Below are 17,862 nucleotides of genomic sequence, written 5' to 3'. Positions count from 1 at the left end.
GTAAATGAGCTCAAAAAAGAAGAAAAGATTATTAGCAAAGGCAACTGATGGAACAGGCCTGAAATGGCCTGATGCTCTGACTTTAGTACTACCTGCAATGGGGCAAAGACTTCTAAAGCGATTAAGAAGACACGGTCATGGTGAGAAAAATAAAAGCTGTTTCTTTTAGTTCTAGGTGGACTGGACCACAGACGGTGAACCAACGCCATGAATGGTTTAAGGGGACAAGATGCAGGGCAGCACCCCAACCCCTGAGAGGACGGTACTAGAAATTGATGACCATCTGTCACCAGAGGACCTGCACACAACAACAGTCAAAAAGAGGACAGGCCAGACCATTTCCACGATCCATGCGGGCCCATCATAAAGTGTCAGAGGGACGTGACATCAACTGATGCTGTTGAGTGAAGTACACAACGCAGTCTCGAAGAAAAGTTATGGTCTGCACCTGCAGAAAAATAGACTGAAGAGGACAACGCAGGGCAGTTTCGTGAAACCGCCCCTGAACAAGACGACTGTGGACCAGGAGGAGAAGCAGATGACCGCTCACTGCGTGCCTTTGAATTACTGACACTTTCGGAAAGTGCCCGGGAACTGAGTGACTAAAGTGACACTGTAACACTATGTATTTCATTGAGCAAACAATATTTGTTGGACACTTATTTATGAGTATGCTGCCGGTATCACAAAAGCCTGCTGATGTAATAAGGATCTCATCAGGATGTATCAATGTGGCAATATATGCATTTTATGCAAACACTGTGTAATGCCATCCAAAGATATGTAACTAATGTTTCCTTCATATATACATATATATATTTTGGGTTTTACACTAATGTTAGATAGGTCTATCCAAAAGGGAGTATTGTTGCAAAAAATATATGTATATCCATATAAAGTCATCTGTAGGCACTTCAAAAGATATCAGTCTTATATATATCACACTAACATGAGGCCTGGAGCTCCAAAGGGCTTCCTATCTGACCTTGAATGGTCAAGCTTCAACAGCTATTCTGAACCCCCTTAGAGGTCACTTTGCTTATCCTTACTTCATGATAGTTCTTTATCTGGTTGTGCAAGTTGCTTACACAATGCTGAGCCAGCCTTTCTGGTCTGCCCATATCTAGCTGTTTATAATTGGCATGGTGCAGATCTTGCATATCCCTGTTAGCTATATTTGGCTTGATGCCTTATTCTAGTTCTGCTCACTGGCATTTCTTAAATGCATATAGCACCCAGAAACCAGTCATTCAGGGAAGAAACAGTCTGAGAGCCCCTAAGGCAGGAGACCTGACTTCTTCCTTGCTAATTAGCAATGATGCATGCTTTTGGTACCAATAAATAAATGTCACTCTGTTTCTGAGCAAACCTGCTATGTCTGGTGAGTTTCATTCATTTGGTCCTGGGAAGGTGCCAGTATTTCCCCATCAGTAGGAATCATGCACACTGCCTGGGTAGTTGGTGACGACGTTGGTGAAGAGCCCCCGGTGGTCCACTATTGCCTGCACATTGATGGAATGCGTGTTCTTTCTGTGCGGCAATTGTGTGCAGTGTTGGCAGGGGGCACAAGTAGGACATGTGTGCAGTCAATTGCCCCCAACACGTGCAGGAAGCCTGCTATGGCGTAGAAGCCTTGCTTGGTCTCCAGCTGTTCCTGCGCAGTGTGTGGGAAGTAAAGATACTGGGGTACCAAGCTGATGATGGCATCCAAGACACGTGTGAGGAACTTTGATAGGCCTGGCTGTGAGACTCCTCCGACTCTGGCGGTTGTTGGTTGTAAGGTACCAGAGACCAACAAGTGCAGCACGGCCAGTAGCCTTGTCTCAGGTGGGATGTTGGTTGTCCGCTGTGTTGGTACCATCAGCCTGTGGGCAATGATGGTCAGGATGCGGAGGATGGTTGTCCTTTTGATCCTGTACTGGGCAATGTCATCCTCTGGTGTTAGGTCCCTGAGACTGGTGCGTATACTGTAGGTCCGCTGTATTTGTCTGAGCTACCTCTGTGGTAGTCCGGTGGGGTCCGGGGGCGTCTGGGGGGGTGGCGGGCCTGGGTGTGGTGGTGGTGGGAGTTGTGGCCCTCTTGGGGCTACGAGCTCCATGGCATCTGTTGTTCTTCTGGTGTGGCTCTGGGCTAGACTCCCTTTTATGGTGCAGGTTGTCGTCTGACTTTGCACCAGGTAAGAGCAGGTGTTAAATCCCTGCTGCTAATGCACCTTATCGCCTGTTTTGTGATCTTATCGCCGATCTGGCTGGTCGTTGAGAATGTTGCGAAATGGTGTTGTCGCGAGTTTTTGCATGGGAACGCCTACTCTGCATCTCATTAGCGTTAGTTGCCGGTGTCATCCGTGGCGATATTTTCTGTGGCTGCTATCGCAGGGAAACTGGTGATGTGGGCTGTTAGCACCAGCTTGTGAATAGGACGATGAATTTATCGCGAATTTGGCTGCAATAAAGTGCCGCTAACTCGGCGAGAAGTCCTTGAGAATATGCCCCATAGAACGTAAAACAGAAGAACACATAATCCTTTAGAATTGACCCTGGGCTCAAAATGACTCTGTGTGTTGGATATCTATAATCAACACAATATCTTTAATGTATATATGGAATGCCTTGTTAGGGGAATGGTAGCGGAGATGCATGCAGCGTCCACAAACATTGAAGGAGATTTGCGGGTCATGACAGCAGAGGTAACAACAGCGGCAGGAGAAGTGGATGCTGCAAGGGGTAGAGCCTTGGTTCTGTCAGGGGCTTCAGCTGTGCTTTCAACAGTAACTGGAGCCATGAGAGCAGCTAGTAGTGCAGTTCTGTCTGGTGCAGGAGTACTGGATGGTGTTACTGGCCTGCTACTGTGAGATGTTGCGGTGGATTGCCCCTTCTTTTCACCTGAATTGTAACACAATTTCATTTGTAAGGGCAAGAGTGAACCCGCTAGCCTTAAACCTTTGGAATTAGCCTCAATGTCAAAGAGTTCCAACATGAATTGGAGCCTTGCAGCACATGTTCTAAGGAAATATTCAGAGGGCCACCACCAGAAGCCTAGCTCTCACAAGGGTGTTGCATCAAGATGCCCTGCACCTTTTATTGAAGTGCTCTTAATATCCTCAACTTTGAGGGCAACAATGAAACTGAATTAGCTTTATCAATGACCTGCTGTCAGAATCCAGCGTGCACTGTCAAAAACGTTTTCATCATAAGGAGCCTAAAGAAGAAGCAGCTTTTTTAAATACCTTCAAAACAAGGACCTCCATATCCTTCTCTGAAGCCTTCACTTTTCACTATTTGCAGGCAGCCATGGTGTTTGGATTAGACGTTCCTGACTACCAGATGGCAGTTCAGAGAGATCATGACAATATATTCTCCCTAATGATGCTGCACTCTAGTACACTCAGAATGACTGCCTCTTTGATGGTGTTACATCACTGAATCAGGCTGTGATTTTGCTTTTGTGTCTTGTTGGCTTTTTCTGGCTTAAGTAACTCTTGACATGCAGGTGGCAAACTGTAATGATGTGTATGGGTGAAAACATGAATTCCACATTTTTGTGCATTCCATGTACCACCACATACAGATTGCAATAATTCTGTAAAATCCTGATGATTTTAATGCATGTCAAATTATGACGTACAATGATTATGTAAGTAGGAATGCTGATACAGCGGGGAGTGAATCCTATATATGAGGTGGGAATTGTCCTGCTGTATCCATAATTGCTGCTGTAGTATTACTGCACCTTTTTCCAGCCCAACAAATAATAATGGCAAACGTGTTTCAACTTTATGACCAGTTGACTGCAGATTATTCAAACTAAGTTTGCATCGCTCTCATGAGATTAAAAAAAGTGTTACTGTACTTTATTAAGTGTCCATGTAAAGCATGTTGAAGTTGTTCAGGCCAGCCTTGTGTGAATACATAGGAAATTTGTATAATGTGAACCTTGCTATAAAGCAGTAAACTGATGAACAACTGGACAATCATCTGAGTATAGATCATGCAGAAACAAGAGGAGGACAGGGACAGGATAGGGAAGAAGGAAACTAAGGGTAGGGTGGATGCCTTAATAGAGGGAGTGCCAGATGTGGAGCTGTAAACTGAGGAGCAGCCTTAATCAGGTATGTGCACTGCCTACATCAAAATAATCCATTGTGTAATGAACCCCTAAGATTTCACTCAGTGAAGGCTGCAAAGTGTATTCTTACAATCTAAATATCTGCTAAAATACTAGTAAGTAGATGTAGCATTATAGACAAGGGCCTATACCAACAGGAAAGGTCTTTCTTCATATTGCAGAGTGTGTGATTGCATATGCTGTGTAAGGCAGGGCAATTATGTTATTCTCTGTATCAAAGTGTGCAGCCCTTGTCTTGGTAATTGACATACAATATTACATTGGCCATTGGATCAAGTATCTTTGTATGCAGCTTCCACTCCTCTTATGACCAGAGACATTTAGGGGCACATTCACAATTATTACAGGCAATGCAGCACAGCAGGGTAACTTGCTACGCTGCTTTGTGTGAACCGGAGAGAGTAGAAATGCTCGATACTTCCAAAGATACAGAGCATTTCTGTTCTCTCCTTTTGCTGCCTAGTGCCAATGCAGGGACCTGACACCATAGAGAAAGTGCACCTCAATTATGGGCAGGATTGTTTTTGTGCAGAAAGGAAAACCTTCCAGCACAAAAGCAATACTTAGAGGTATGGTCCTCTTTCTATGTGTGCTGTAGAATGCAACAAACATGGAAAGGAGAAATAACGAGAGAGAAATAAAGATATTTCTCCTCCTTATGCATCTGTTGGGTAGGCACACCATTTTAATGCAAACCCAGGTTTACAAGTCTTTGTAAATTTGGGTTTGCATCAAAAAACATGGGAGGATGCATTGGAAGCGCCTATGCTCCACCTATATAACCCCTACCCAACGCAAATTAACGCAAGGCAGTGCTATGCACTGCTTTGACTTACTTTGTGTTTACAAAACCCCGCAAAGAGGATTTTGTATTGGAGCTACCCCACAAAATTGATGAAACCCTGATGCAAAATCATAGTAACTGTGGGCCTTGATTTGTACATGATAAGAAACTCTCTAGTAACGTTGACTGTATAAGTGATGATCTAATCACGGTAATCTAAGTAATACATTCCCTAAAAGGTATTCTAGTCCCAAAACTAGGGGAAATAAGCACCACAGACAGATAGCCAAGGCACAGATGTCCAGAGTTGCTCAATTGTCAAATTATAAAGGTTTTTGAATAGTGACACAGAACGTAAGTAGGACTAAATCCCACTACATAGCCAGTAACACTGGCCCAGCATACCTCAACAATCACATCTGCTTTCACAAACCTTACAGACACCTCCACTGTTTGGATTTCTACCTGCACAAATCCCACGCATATGGAAACCAGTTTCGGATAGCAAGTCTTCTCCTTCATCACTCAAAGTTTAAGTTGGGAATTGAAATAGAGTTAATTATCAAACTTCCTAGGCTTCTGGTCACTGTACGGTGTTTAATTGTTGCCGGTGATGGTTGGTGGCACACATGTTTGGGTTCTTGGACTTTTCCATCATCATCCTTTGATCCAGGGAGAGAAAAGCAGAAAAGAGAAAATGAATGAGGATAACAATGATGAGAAAACAGCGACAAAGGAAGAAAGCAGGGATAAAAAGAACCCGCAAGAATGAGATAGAGACAAGAAGTGTGGAACCATGGAAAAGGAGACAGGAAGTGGAATCAAGGCTATTATAAATACATAAATGTCTGACTTTTAATTCTCAATGCATCTCCACTGCATTTCAGGCTCACAAACCCCTTCAACGGGGGTTTCATTTTTTTTTGTTACACATACTTAAATATCATGGATATAGCCACGTGGACAGAGGAGCGAATTACATGGACCAACAGAATACATTGTGAAGAAAACAAAAGATCATAACATAAAATCGGAATGCAAGTACTGGTTGCTACAGAATGGGGTTGGGAGGCGGGTAGATGGGAGTGGAGGGGGCAGAAATAAAACAAATAAAAGCACTTACCTGGGTAGGCCGGCCTGCAGCTTCTCCTCCAGCCTCTATTCTCCAGCAGCAGGAAGCACACAGGCTCCCAGATTCCCCTAGCCAATCACAACGTAGCCTTACAGCAGTGTTGTGAAAGGTCTGAGCACCGTGGTTCGGCACTCAGACAGGGGCTGGGAGGCTGAGCATGTTCTCTTCCCAGGCTGTTCCAAACCACCTGGTGCAGAACATGCTAAGTGCACATGACTGTTTGGCCGGCCCAAGACAGGCGGTCAAACTGTCATATGCACTTAGAAAGTGCTCACCACTCCTCCCCCTGCTCTAAACAGCCCTGCCACCAACCAACTGAGCCAGTATTGTAAAGTAAAATGATAACAACGTTGCGCTATTTTAATTTTATTTTTTTGTTTTGAACTGCTCAATGGGGGGGACACTCCTCCACCTTAACCCCTTGTATGCCCATGACGAGCTGGACTCGTCATGGAGCACAGTCGCGCTGTGCCCATGACGGGTCCAGCTCATCATGAGGCATTCCCTGGGGAATCCCTCTGGTGCGGGCACCAGAGGGATTCCCTTTCATGCAAAATAGCCTCGGGAGCTGGGGAAGAGTTTCCCCAGCTCCCGAGGCCCCCCCCCCCCCTTTCACTGTAATGACGATCGACGCGCACGTCGCGCCGACGTCATTACAGTGAAAGTGAAACTGAAATGAGCCAAGAGGCTCATTTCAGTTTCACTTTCTACATGCTCAGGGGGCTATCTCAGCCCCCTGGGCACGTAGAAAGACGGGAGAGGTATTGTTGGAAAGGGGAGAATCTCCCCTTTCCAATGGTACCCCTCCGCAGTGGATCCCTGCTTGGGGATCGCCACAGGAGGGTGATCCCCAAGCAGGGATCCACCCACTCGACACCAGGGTAGGGGGAGCGGCCCCTTGGGCAAGGGCCTTTGCTCCCCCCAAATGATTTGGCCATTATTTAGTCTTCTTGCCCCCCCTGGGGGGCAGATGGGGGCATTTGCGCCCAATCTGCCCCACCGGGGGGGCAAAAAGCCCACTAGACACCAGGGAATTTCATTAAAAAATAACAATAGGGGTGGGGGCAGCCCAAAACGGGCATGCCCATGCCTCCACCCCAACCCCCAATAATCACAGTCTTTCTGCCCCCCCCGGGGGGCAGATGGGGCATTGACCCCTAATCTGCCCCTTCGGGGGGGGGCAGAAAGCCAACTATACACAAGGGATTTCTTTTCAGTTTTTTTCAGGGTGGGAGCTGCCCGAAACGGGCACGCCAATTCCCTAACTCCCACCAACCACCATTAAAACCTTTCTGCCCTCCCTGGGGGGCAGATGGGGCATTGGCCCCCAATCTGCCCCCCCCCCGGGGGGGCAAAAAGACCACTAGACACCAGGGAATTGCAAAAATAATAAAAATAAGGGTGGGGCTGCCCAAAACGGGCAGGCCCATGCCCCCACCCCACCCCCAATTATCACAGTCTTTCTGCCCCCCCGGGGGGCAGATGGGGCATTGGCCCCTAATCTGCCCCTTCGGGGGGGGGCAGAAAGCCCACTATACACCAGGGATTTGTTTTCAGTTTTTTTTTAGGGTGGGGGCTGCTCGAAATGGGCACGCCAATGCCCCCACCCACCCACCACCATTACAGCCTTTCTGCCCCCCCTGGGGTGCAGATGGGGCATTGGCCCCCAATCTGCCCCCGGGGGGGCAAAAAGAACACTAGACACCAGGGAATTAAAACACAAAATAGGGGTGGGGGCTGCCCAAAACGGGCAGGCCCATGCCCCCACCCCACCCCCCAATTATTACAGTCTTTCTGCCCCCCCATGGGGCAGATGGGGCATTGGCCCCTAATCTGCCCCTTTGGGGGGCAGAAAGCCCACTAAACACCAGGGATTTTTTTTGCGCAATTGTTTTTAGGATGTGGGCTGCCCGAAACGGACACGCCAATGCCCCCACCCTCCCCCCACAAAAATGACAGTCTTTCTGCCCCCAAGGAGGCAGATGGGAGCTGTAGCCCCCAATCTGCCCCCCCTGGGGGCGCAGAATGCCCACTAGAAACCATGGATTTTTTTGTTTTATTAGTGTAGGGATAGGGGCTCCCCAAAATGGGCATGACAGTACCCCCCCCCCTACCCCAGAGAAATTCCAGTCTTTCTGCCCCCCCGGAGGGCAGATGGTGGCAGTGGCCCCTGATCTGCCCCCTGGGGGGGCAGAAAGCCCACTAGGCGCCAGCGAGTACGCAGGTTTTTTTTATGCGTGGGGGTGGGGGCTGCCCAAAATGGTCATACCAATGCCCCCACCCCCACAAAAAATAGCCACAGTCTTTCTGCCCCTTTAGGGGCATATCAGGATGAAACCCCCTTCCCCAATTCCCCCCCCAAGGCGGCAGAAAGCCCACTGGGCTCCGATTTTTTTTTAGCAATGTGCATACCTGTGGATTTTGGGCCCTAGCGCAGTTGGCACGTAGGCAAACCTAGCAAACCTGTACATTCTTTAAAGCTAGACACCGAGGGGAATCCTGGATGGGGTGACTTCACTGGCTCTCACCAGGTTCTGTTACCCAGAATCCATTGCAAACCTAAAAATGTGTCCAAAATAACACATTTTCCTCACATTTCTGTGGTGGAAAGTTCTGGAATCTGCGTGGGTCCATAAAATTCCACCCACCCTGCGTTGCCCAAAGTCTTCAAAAATGGTACCTCACTTGCGGGGGTAGGCCTAGTGCCCGCGTCAGGCAAGGGCCCAAAACCTATTGAGGAGACATCAAAATTACCTATCATGTAACAACCTGGTTTTGCAAGGGGGGTCCTCTGAGTTTTTGGCCCGGTGCTTGGTGGCCACCTAGGGAAACCTACCAAACCCACACATTTCTGAAAACTAGACACTCGGGGGATTCCAGGGAGGTATGGCTTGCATGGATCCTCCAACGTTTCCTTACCCAGAATGCCCTGCAAACCTCAAATTTAGCTGAAAAAATCACCTTTCTCACACATTTTTGTGTGGGAAAGTTGTGGTATCACCGGGCTGACACAAATTTCCTACCACCCAGCGTTCCCCCGGGTCTCCCGATAAAAACAGTGCCTCACTCGTGTGGGAGGCCCAAGTACCCGCGACAGGCAAGGGCCCAAAACGTATTGAGGCAACATGAAAATTGCCTACCTCAAAACAACCTGGTTTTGCAAGGGGGGTCACCTGGGTTTTTGGCCCGGTGCTTGGCGGCCACCTAGGGGAACCTACCAAACCCACACATTTCTGGAAACTAGACACCCGGGGGATTCCAGGGAGGTATGGCTTGCGTGGATACCCCAATGTTTCCCTACCCAGAATGCCCTGCAAACCTCAAATTTAGCTGAAAAAATCACGTTTTCCACACATTTTGTGTGGGAAAGTTGTGCCATCACTGGGCTGACACAAATTTCCTACCACCCAGCGTTCCCTCGTGTCTCCCGATAAAAACGGTGCCTCACTCGTATGGGAGGCCCAAGTACCCGCGACGGGCAAGGGTCCAAAACGTAGTGCGCCTCAACAGGCAAGGGTCCTAAACGTAGTGCGCCTCACTACGTTTTGGGCCCTTGCCCGTGGCGGGTCCTTAGGCCTCCCACACGAGTGAGGCACCGTTTTTATCAGGAGACCCGGGGGAACGCTCTCAGATAGATGGATGGACCAAGGAAAGTAAAATACTTGTCTAAATAGGTGGGGTATGTTCCAATTCTGCGGCGTAATTGACTAGTATGTTGCTGTTATACAGTAGGCATGCGAGGTGCCAGTGATGCTACCAAGGTGTGATCAAATCAAGGCTTGCATAAGAAGAGTTGAAATGAGGGGGTTTTGGCGAGTATGGAACTCTGGGGTAACAGTAATTTTCTGCTCAATGATGAAACCAAGTAGATGTGGGTGATATAACTAGATAAGACAGTTCATCAAGCCACATGTGAACCAGTGGAAAAGGTTATTTCGAAAAGAGGTAGAATAATTCCATTTGTGCTAGGTTCAGTTTTAGGGAGAAGTCATTCATCCTAATAGTTATGTTATCAAGGAGTACTTTTAGAGTTATTTGTTTGTTAGGTTGAAGATTTTCAGTTAAAGTTGGGTATTATCAGCGTACATATGGGTAATGCTTGTCTTTTCATGGATCATTGTGACAATAGTTACAAGTAGAGCTTTAATGCATCAAGACAAATGTGCCTGCATAGTTGTCAATTTTGCCTACAAACTTGAAATGGGTTTTTCACTTTAAAAAAAAAACATTCCATGATGGCTGCCAATGCACATACATATCCAACTCACTAGTACTCAACTTATCAGCATCAGAGGGATCTATGCAAAAACACCTTCTGAGTAGGCCTGGGTGAAATTTTAATTAAGCTGAAGTGATTGGAGTAATTTTGGTAAATTCATGTTACCTTTTTGTAGCAAAATTACCAAAAATTACATGATTATGGCGGTTCGCTTAATCATGACTAATTTGGCACACAATCCTCCCACAGAAGCACAGGAACAATGAATTTAGCAAGTGTGAGTGCCTGCTTGCTGCTGCTTTACATGTTTTGTTGCATTTAGTGCCATTTTCTTATTGCAAAATGCATCCTCAAGTCTATTTTGGATGCAAGGCTGCATTTTGCACTAAGAAAATAGTACTAAGTCCTGGGTTACCAAATTTGCATAATTCTGCGTAACCTTGCATAATCTTTGCTGTAATTTTGCGTTATTATGCTACAGCAAATTATGTGAGCTGTGCCCATCTCTACTTATGAGGATATGAACAAGTGACCTGCAGATTAGACAGTGTTCTGCAGCATGCACATTATCGATCTAAGGGGCATATTATCAAGAAACTGCGTTAAAATTATCGCCGCTTTAGCGGCAGAAAACTGCCGCTAAAGCGGCGATAATGGGCTTGATAATATGCTCTTGAGAATTCCCATAGAAGCCCATGTTCTGGTGTCAACATGGGCTTCTATTGGAATTCTCTGCGGCATATTATCAAGCCCATTATCGCCGCTTTAGTGACAGTTTTATGCCGCTAAAGCGGCGATAATTTTAACGCCGTGCTTGATAATATGCCCCTAAGATTGTTCATGATGATCAGGACGAACAACCACCTGATTAGAGATGGATCACAGTAGCACATGCCTCAAGGACTTGATCTCCCTTGCCATTGGCATACTCAGTGGATCAAAAAACAATTTGCTGCAGGAGGTGCCCTAACACCTGAGCCATTTTACTAGCATGTGTATATTTATTATTATTATTTGTTTATAATGTTTGTTGACACCATGGCCTATTAACCCCTTCGCTGGGGCGGCAATTCTGCCGCAGCGCTGCGGGGAGGTGGGGGGGCAGCACTGTGGCGCTGTGCTCATGACGGAGCCACTCCGTCATGAGCCACGGTTGAGCTGTGCTCATGACAGAGTGGTTCCGTCATGACTCCGCCCAGTTGCATTGTCCCCCCGCACAGGCGGGGAAACAGCGCCGCGTGGGCGGAGCGGCCGCCAACGGTCGCGGCATGACGGAACCACTCCGTCATGAGCACACGGCAACCGTGGCTCATGACGGAATGGCTCCGTCATGAGCAGGGGAGGGGTTAAACAATAAAAATAAAATACAATGTAATTGAACTAAACGCTTTGACAAAATCAAAATATTATACATTGATTATTCACACAGTAAGAAACGACCAATATCTTTTTACAGAAGCCAAGATTACGAATTTAGCTAGAATCATCAATACATTTGGGACGAGCAACCAATGGCTTTTTTGGACTTTTGTCCATATCTGCCACATATCAAGCAAGATGGAGGTCACACAGGTCAGACTAAGCGCTTTGAATTCCATCTTGAACGCATAGTTTGATATAACTGGTATATTTTAAGTTAAAATACGTTTTAGATGAAGCAGTTGCAAAGAAAGTGAAAGTGACAGAACCATAAAAAGAGAAGTCCCGTTTCAATGTATGGAGAGCAGCAGGCGCAGTGGCACTGGGGCCTAGAGGCAAAATAGACTCAGTCCACCCCCATAATGGCTGTTTTTACTGTTCAGCCAATGGGAGCCTGGGGGGCAGCCGAGCACCGCGAGGTCTGCCGCCCGGGCAGGTTGGGAGGGGGGAGAGGGGGGCGTGGCCGAACGGCCATTTTGTAGTAAATTGGGCTACATTTGAGGGATAGCCCAAATGTAGCCCAAATCCAGGGGCAGTAGCCCAAGAGGTATATAAGTAAAACGCGCGATATCCCAGCCACCATTTTAGACTTGGTGACCTGGTGGCTGGGTGCGCTAGTTTAAAAGTTTTTTGGCGGTTTGTGGGTAGAGGTAGAGCAAGTGAACGTACCTGGAGTCATGTCGGTAGGGGACTTTCGTGTCTTGGAAGCGATTCGCTTGTTGAGCGAGGCGGGGAGAATGGACCTGCTGGTCCAAGACGCTAATTGGACGAGGCGCCCGGCGAGGCGCGCGTCCGCGGGGGTGGCGGCCGCCGTCGCGGCTTGTTCGCCACCCGGGAGTCCGTGGAGAGGAGCGGTGAGTGACCGAGGCGGCGCGGATGTCAGGAGCGCCGCCTCCGGGTCTGCAGGGGTAGCGGAGGGGGGCGCGAAGGGGCTGGAGGCGGGGAGGGGGCGGGGTCGAGCGGCGCGGCGGGGGAAGGCTCCGGACGGGTGTCAGGCAAGGCCCAGGTCGTACGCGGGCCGCTCCTCGAGCCGGGGAGCGGCCGTTGCTACGGTGACGGCGGGAGCGCGAGGACGCTCGGAGGAGGGCCGGGCAGGACAGAAGGGAGGCGCGCGGAGCGCGCGGGGGCGGGAAGAGAGATCCGACGTCGGGGAGGTGGAGGGGATTGGAGAAGGGCCCGGGGGGAGAGCACTGTTGGGGGGGATATCTGGGGCCGGCACAGCGCAGAGGCGCGCGGCCCCGTGGGTGCAGGTGACGGAGCGGGGGAGGGGAGAGAGGCGGGGGGGGCGGGCGGCGCGGGCCTGGACAGGGCGGGCTTTGACAGGCAGGCCAGTCAGACGGTGGGGAGCCAGGTAAAGGAGGGGAGCGCGGCCTTTATTGGGGTGGCGTTCGCGGCAGGCCATGAGGGGGATGAGGTGGAGCCGGGGAGGGGCGGGGGGGGGGCGCAGCGAGGGCTTGGGAAAGGAGAGCAGGGGACAGGGGTTTGGCGGGGCGCGGTGGCGACGGGTGGGGGCAGACAGAGGGGGCCGTGGGGGGGGAGTTAGCAGGGGGTGCATCCCCAGTGTTATTCGAGTCGGAGGGCAGCGAAAGGGACTGGGGCGGCCTGGATATTTTTGAGTCATGGGCGGAGGGGTTGGAGGGGGCGTCGGGGGCAGGGGGCGGGGGCCTGGGAGTGGGGGAGACGGAAGGGTGGGGGGAGAGGAGTGTTGGGGGTGGCACGGACGGGGGGGGACCGAGCGGCCTAGGTGCAGGGTGGAGCAGGCAGGGGGAGTGGAGCGATGGGGACGACGGCGATGGGGAGGGCGATGAAGTGGCGGACATGAACGCGGTGGGTAAGGCGTGGGTCGCGGAGGCGTCGGGGTCCGGCAAGCGGGGATGGGATGGCAGGAGGAAAGTAGGTAGGCCCAGCACACCAGACCATGCCTTTCCCTTACAGGTGGAGGAGCGACAGCGGGATCAGCGCGGGGTACCGGACTTGGCAGGGCTGGGAGCGGCCTGGCGACGCCAAGGAGAAGGGAGGGTGGAGCCTCGGGCGGCGTGCCCAGTACCTGCGAGGGATCCCGACGCGGCTGGCACAAGTAGGCCCGAGACGGGCTCGCCGGCCCCAACACCCACGGGGTTACAGCGCCCCGGGGGGCAGAGACGGAGGAACACCGATAGGAATATTGTTTGTTTTCCTAAGCAGCAGGTGGCATGTCCAGCGGGGAGCGCTGGGGGTGCAGGACAGGAGGAGTTGGACTATGAGGAAGAGAGTATGGAGGAGGGAGAGTTGCGTGAGGTGGGGGACGGTAGGGACGGGGGGCCGAGTAATGTTGTGGCTAGTTTCTTACAGGTGTCACGACGCCAGGCGCAGCCCACGGGTCGGACATCGAGGTGGGAAAGCAGCTCGGCCCCCAGGACTGGACGTCGGGAGGAGCGACGGACAGAGACATTGGCGCCAGGTAATGCACATTTGCTCGGGCGGCCAAGGATGGTGTCGAGAGGTGTGGGGGGGGCGGGGGTGGGGGGGGGGGGTGGGGGAAAGATTGCGCAAAGGTACGTATGTGGTTGATGTGGCTGTGGGCACGGACGGAGTAGGGCAGGGTGACAGCGGGCAGACCAAGAAGGAGGGGACAAGCGAGAAGGGGACAGGGGACGCAAAGGTAGAGGAGACAAAACGGGAAAGTAAGGAATTGAAGGTAAAAAGGTTACCATATATGGGAGTGACCAAGCCCTTGGGGGCGCACTTGATGTTGGCAACGAAGGAACGGATCTGGAAAGGGGAGTATGTGGAGATACTTAAACTCCTGCACAGAGAGGTCAGGGCGAAGGAGGGTTCTAAGGAGGAGGAATTCGAGCTCGCGAAAAGGCCTAAGGTGCCGCTGACAATAGAAAATTGGACAGCGGCTTTTCTGATATATGCCAGCGTGTATTGCGAGAAGTTTCCGGAGAGATCAGTGGCCATGTTTAAATACATGGACGTAATTAGGAAGGCACAGATTACTGGGGGCGGATATGCCTGGGCTCAGTATGATGAGGAATTCCGGGCGCGCATGGCATGGGATGCGGAGGCAAAATGGGGAGAGTTGGATACGGATCTCTGGCAGCATACCATGGGCCTGGCGGGGTCGGGGAAGACTATCTTTACTGCCAGTGGGCTGCCGCTTGTGTACCAGCCCTTTCGAGGGGGTCCCACCCGCGGGGGGGTGGGGGGAGCCGGCAGAGGGACGACAGGAGACAAAGGGGCTTGCTGGGACTTTAACAAAGGCCTATGCACGAGAGAATATTGTAAGTTTCGGCACGAATGCTCGAGCTGCGGCAAGCGCCATCCGCTGGTCAAGTGTTGGGGGACGCAAGGTCCGGGTCAGAGCGGGCAGCATTGGCAGTCGGGAGCCCCTAAGGCTGGAGCTCAGCAGCAGTCACAGCAGGGAGGAGGAGGGAGGGGGGCGAGGGGGGCTGGGGCAAAGTGCTCGTACTCCGGTTAGGGTAGAGCAGCTGGTGGGGGCGCTGGGGGCCTATCCGGACAGGGCGGCGGCGGAAACACTGAGATTGGGGTTTCAAGAGGGGTTCAGACTGGGGTACGAGGGGCCGAGGGTTCGGAGATGGGCAGATAATTTGCGATCAGCGAGGGAGCATCCACAAGTGGTACAGGCAAAACTAGACAAGGAGGTACAGGAGGGCCGCATGGCGGGACCATTTTGCGAGTGGCCTTTGCCCAATCTGATTGTGTCGCCCATTGGTGTGGTACCTAAAAAGGAGGTGGGCCAGTTTCGCCTCATTCAGCATTTGTCATGGCCAGAAGGTGGGTCGGTCAATGATTTTATTGCAGACAGCGCGGCCACTGTGTCCTATTCATCGGTTGACGTGGCCATGGCACTGGTGGTGTCCGCGGGCGCAACGGCACAGATGGCAAAGTGCGACATCAAGTCAGCTTTCCGGTTGCTGCCAGTGCATCCAGATGACTGGGATCTGTTAGGCATACAATTCGGCGGTCACTGGTATGTGGACAAGGCATTGCCGATGGGCTGCTCCATGTCCTGCGCACTTTTTGAATGCTTCAGCACGTTCCTACAATGGTTGTTTACGGAACGAACGGGTCACCAAGGTGTCACACATTACTTGGATGACTTCTTCTTTGTCGGCACCTCAGACTCCGCGGACTGCCAGCAGGGTCTGGACAGCTTCCATGAGATCATGGGGGACATGGGCGTGCCGCTGGCCCCGGAAAAAACGCAGGGCCCCAGTACGGCACTGGCATTCCTTGGTATTGAATTGGATTCGGTACGCATGGAGGCGCGCCTCCCGGAGGAAAAGAAACGGAACATGTTGAGTTTGCTGACCGAGGTGTTGGCACGACAGAAGGTGACGGTCAGGGACATACAGGTGTTGCTGGGACATCTCAATTTTGCTTGTAGGGTGGTCAGAGTAGGGCGGACTTTCTGCAGGCGACTGGGGCGCGCACTGGAGGGGCAGAGGCCTCCGCACCATCATGTGAGGTTGTCAGCAGGGGTGAGAGAGGACTTGCGCATGTGGCAGTTTTTCCTGCACCAGTTCAATGGGGTGCCTTTGATGAGGGAAGTGGACATGGTATGGGACGTACAGATTTTCTCGGATGCAGCGGGGAGCAAGGGATTTGGTCTGTATTGGCAGGGGAGATGGTGTGCGGAGCCCTGGCCCGAGGACTGGTTAGCGGGAGGCAGGAGCATCGCGTTTTTGGAATTCTTTCCCTTAGTGGTGGCAGTCACACTGTGGGGGGTTTTGCTGGCCCACAAAAAAGTCACGTTCAGGATCGACAACATGGCAGTGGTACAGGTGGTGAACAGGCAGTCGGCGCGGGATGCGCAGGTGCTGAAGCTGTTGCGGGTTTTTGTGCTGGGGTGTTTGAGGCATGATATTGCGTTTCGAGCGGTGCATGTGCCAGGAGTGGACAATGACATTGCGGATGCCTTGTCTCGTTCACAGTGGGGGAGATTCCGTGGGCTCGCCAAGGACGCGGACGTGAACCCGACCAGGATGCCGAACCAACTCTGGGAAGTAGGCAATACCGGATGCTACAATTGGTTTTAGGTTCATTGGCGCGGTCAACGAAACTAGCATACAGGGCGGCATGGGAGGAGTTTGTTCACTCAGGGGCGAGATGGCGGGCTTCTGAGGCGGAGAGACGGGAGGACGTGGTGCAATTTATTCTGGATTTGGTGGAGAAGGGTTTGACAAGGGTGACTATAGTGGGCAAGTTGGCGGGGGTTGCGTTCATCGGCAAACTGTTGTGGGGTTATGCGCCATCCGCGGGGGAGCTGGGGGCGCGGATTTTGGAAGGCTGGGCGCGGGAATGTGGGAGAGTGGCCAGGGTGCGGAGGCCTCTGTCCTGGGAACTCTTAGGTAGGGTGATGGGGGTTCTTCCAGCGGTGTGCTGGGACGGTGGGGAGGCCTTGCTGTTCGCCACACTCATGTCTTGGATGTTTTTTGGGGCGTTTCGGGTATCGGAGCTGCTGGGGTCGAAAGGGGACCGGGGTTTGACCTGGGAGGAGGTATCATTTGGGGACCGGGTAGTGAGCATTTGGCTGCGAAAGGCAAAGACAGACCAGAAGAGTCGGGGGAAGTGGGTTACGTTGAGGAAAGGGCGATCCCCGGGGGTGTGTCCGTTCCGCTGGGGTATGCGGTGGAGGGCGTGCGCTGGGGGTTTGGGGGGACTGGTCTTCTCCCATCAGCAGGGGCGAGGCGTTAAAGCTTCACAATTGCTGGCAGTACTGAGGAAAGCACTTAGGACTCTGGGGGTCGAGGAAAAGGGTTTTGGCACGCACTCGTTTCGCATCGGGGCAGCGTCGGAGGCGCATGCGAGGGGCTGGGACAGGGACGAAATCATGAAGTTGGGAAGATGGTCTTCAAATTGCTACCAGCGTTATGTGCGCAGCGAGCCGGGGGGTGGGGCGCCACTATAAAAGAGGCAAAAGAGGGACTTTACACAGGACAGTGGAGCTTTTTCAGAGGTTGTGGATAGGTTTTCATTCTTGTTTTTCTTTTCAGGTTCGGTTATGGGACCCCTGGCCCGAGAAATGTCTATCTGGATTGTGGGGCACTCGTTCGTGAGGAGGGCCCAATTGCAGGCGCAGGAGAGTTATTTTGGGGAACAGTTGGGTTTTAATAAAGATGTGTTCTCTGTGGGGTGGAGGGGTAGGGGGGGGATGCGTTGGAAGGAACTGGTGCC

General features: G+C 51.6%; 1 pseudogene; it reads right to left on the bottom strand.

Moving 5' to 3' along the window:
* Nucleotides 1-7,819: 7,819 nt before the first annotated feature.
* Nucleotides 7,820-7,894, bottom strand: LOC146857676 (small nucleolar RNA SNORA17; annotated as a pseudogene).
* Between the last annotated feature and the right edge of the window lie 9,968 nt (nt 7,895-17,862).

The sequence above is a fragment of the Triturus cristatus genome, chromosome 3_2 (assembly GCF_964204655.1).
Source record: "Triturus cristatus chromosome 3_2, aTriCri1.1, whole genome shotgun sequence".
Lineage (NCBI taxonomy): Eukaryota > Metazoa > Chordata > Amphibia > Caudata > Salamandridae > Triturus > Triturus cristatus.
Note: the sequence above shows the minus strand (reverse complement) of the source record. Positions and strands in the feature narration are given on the sequence as shown.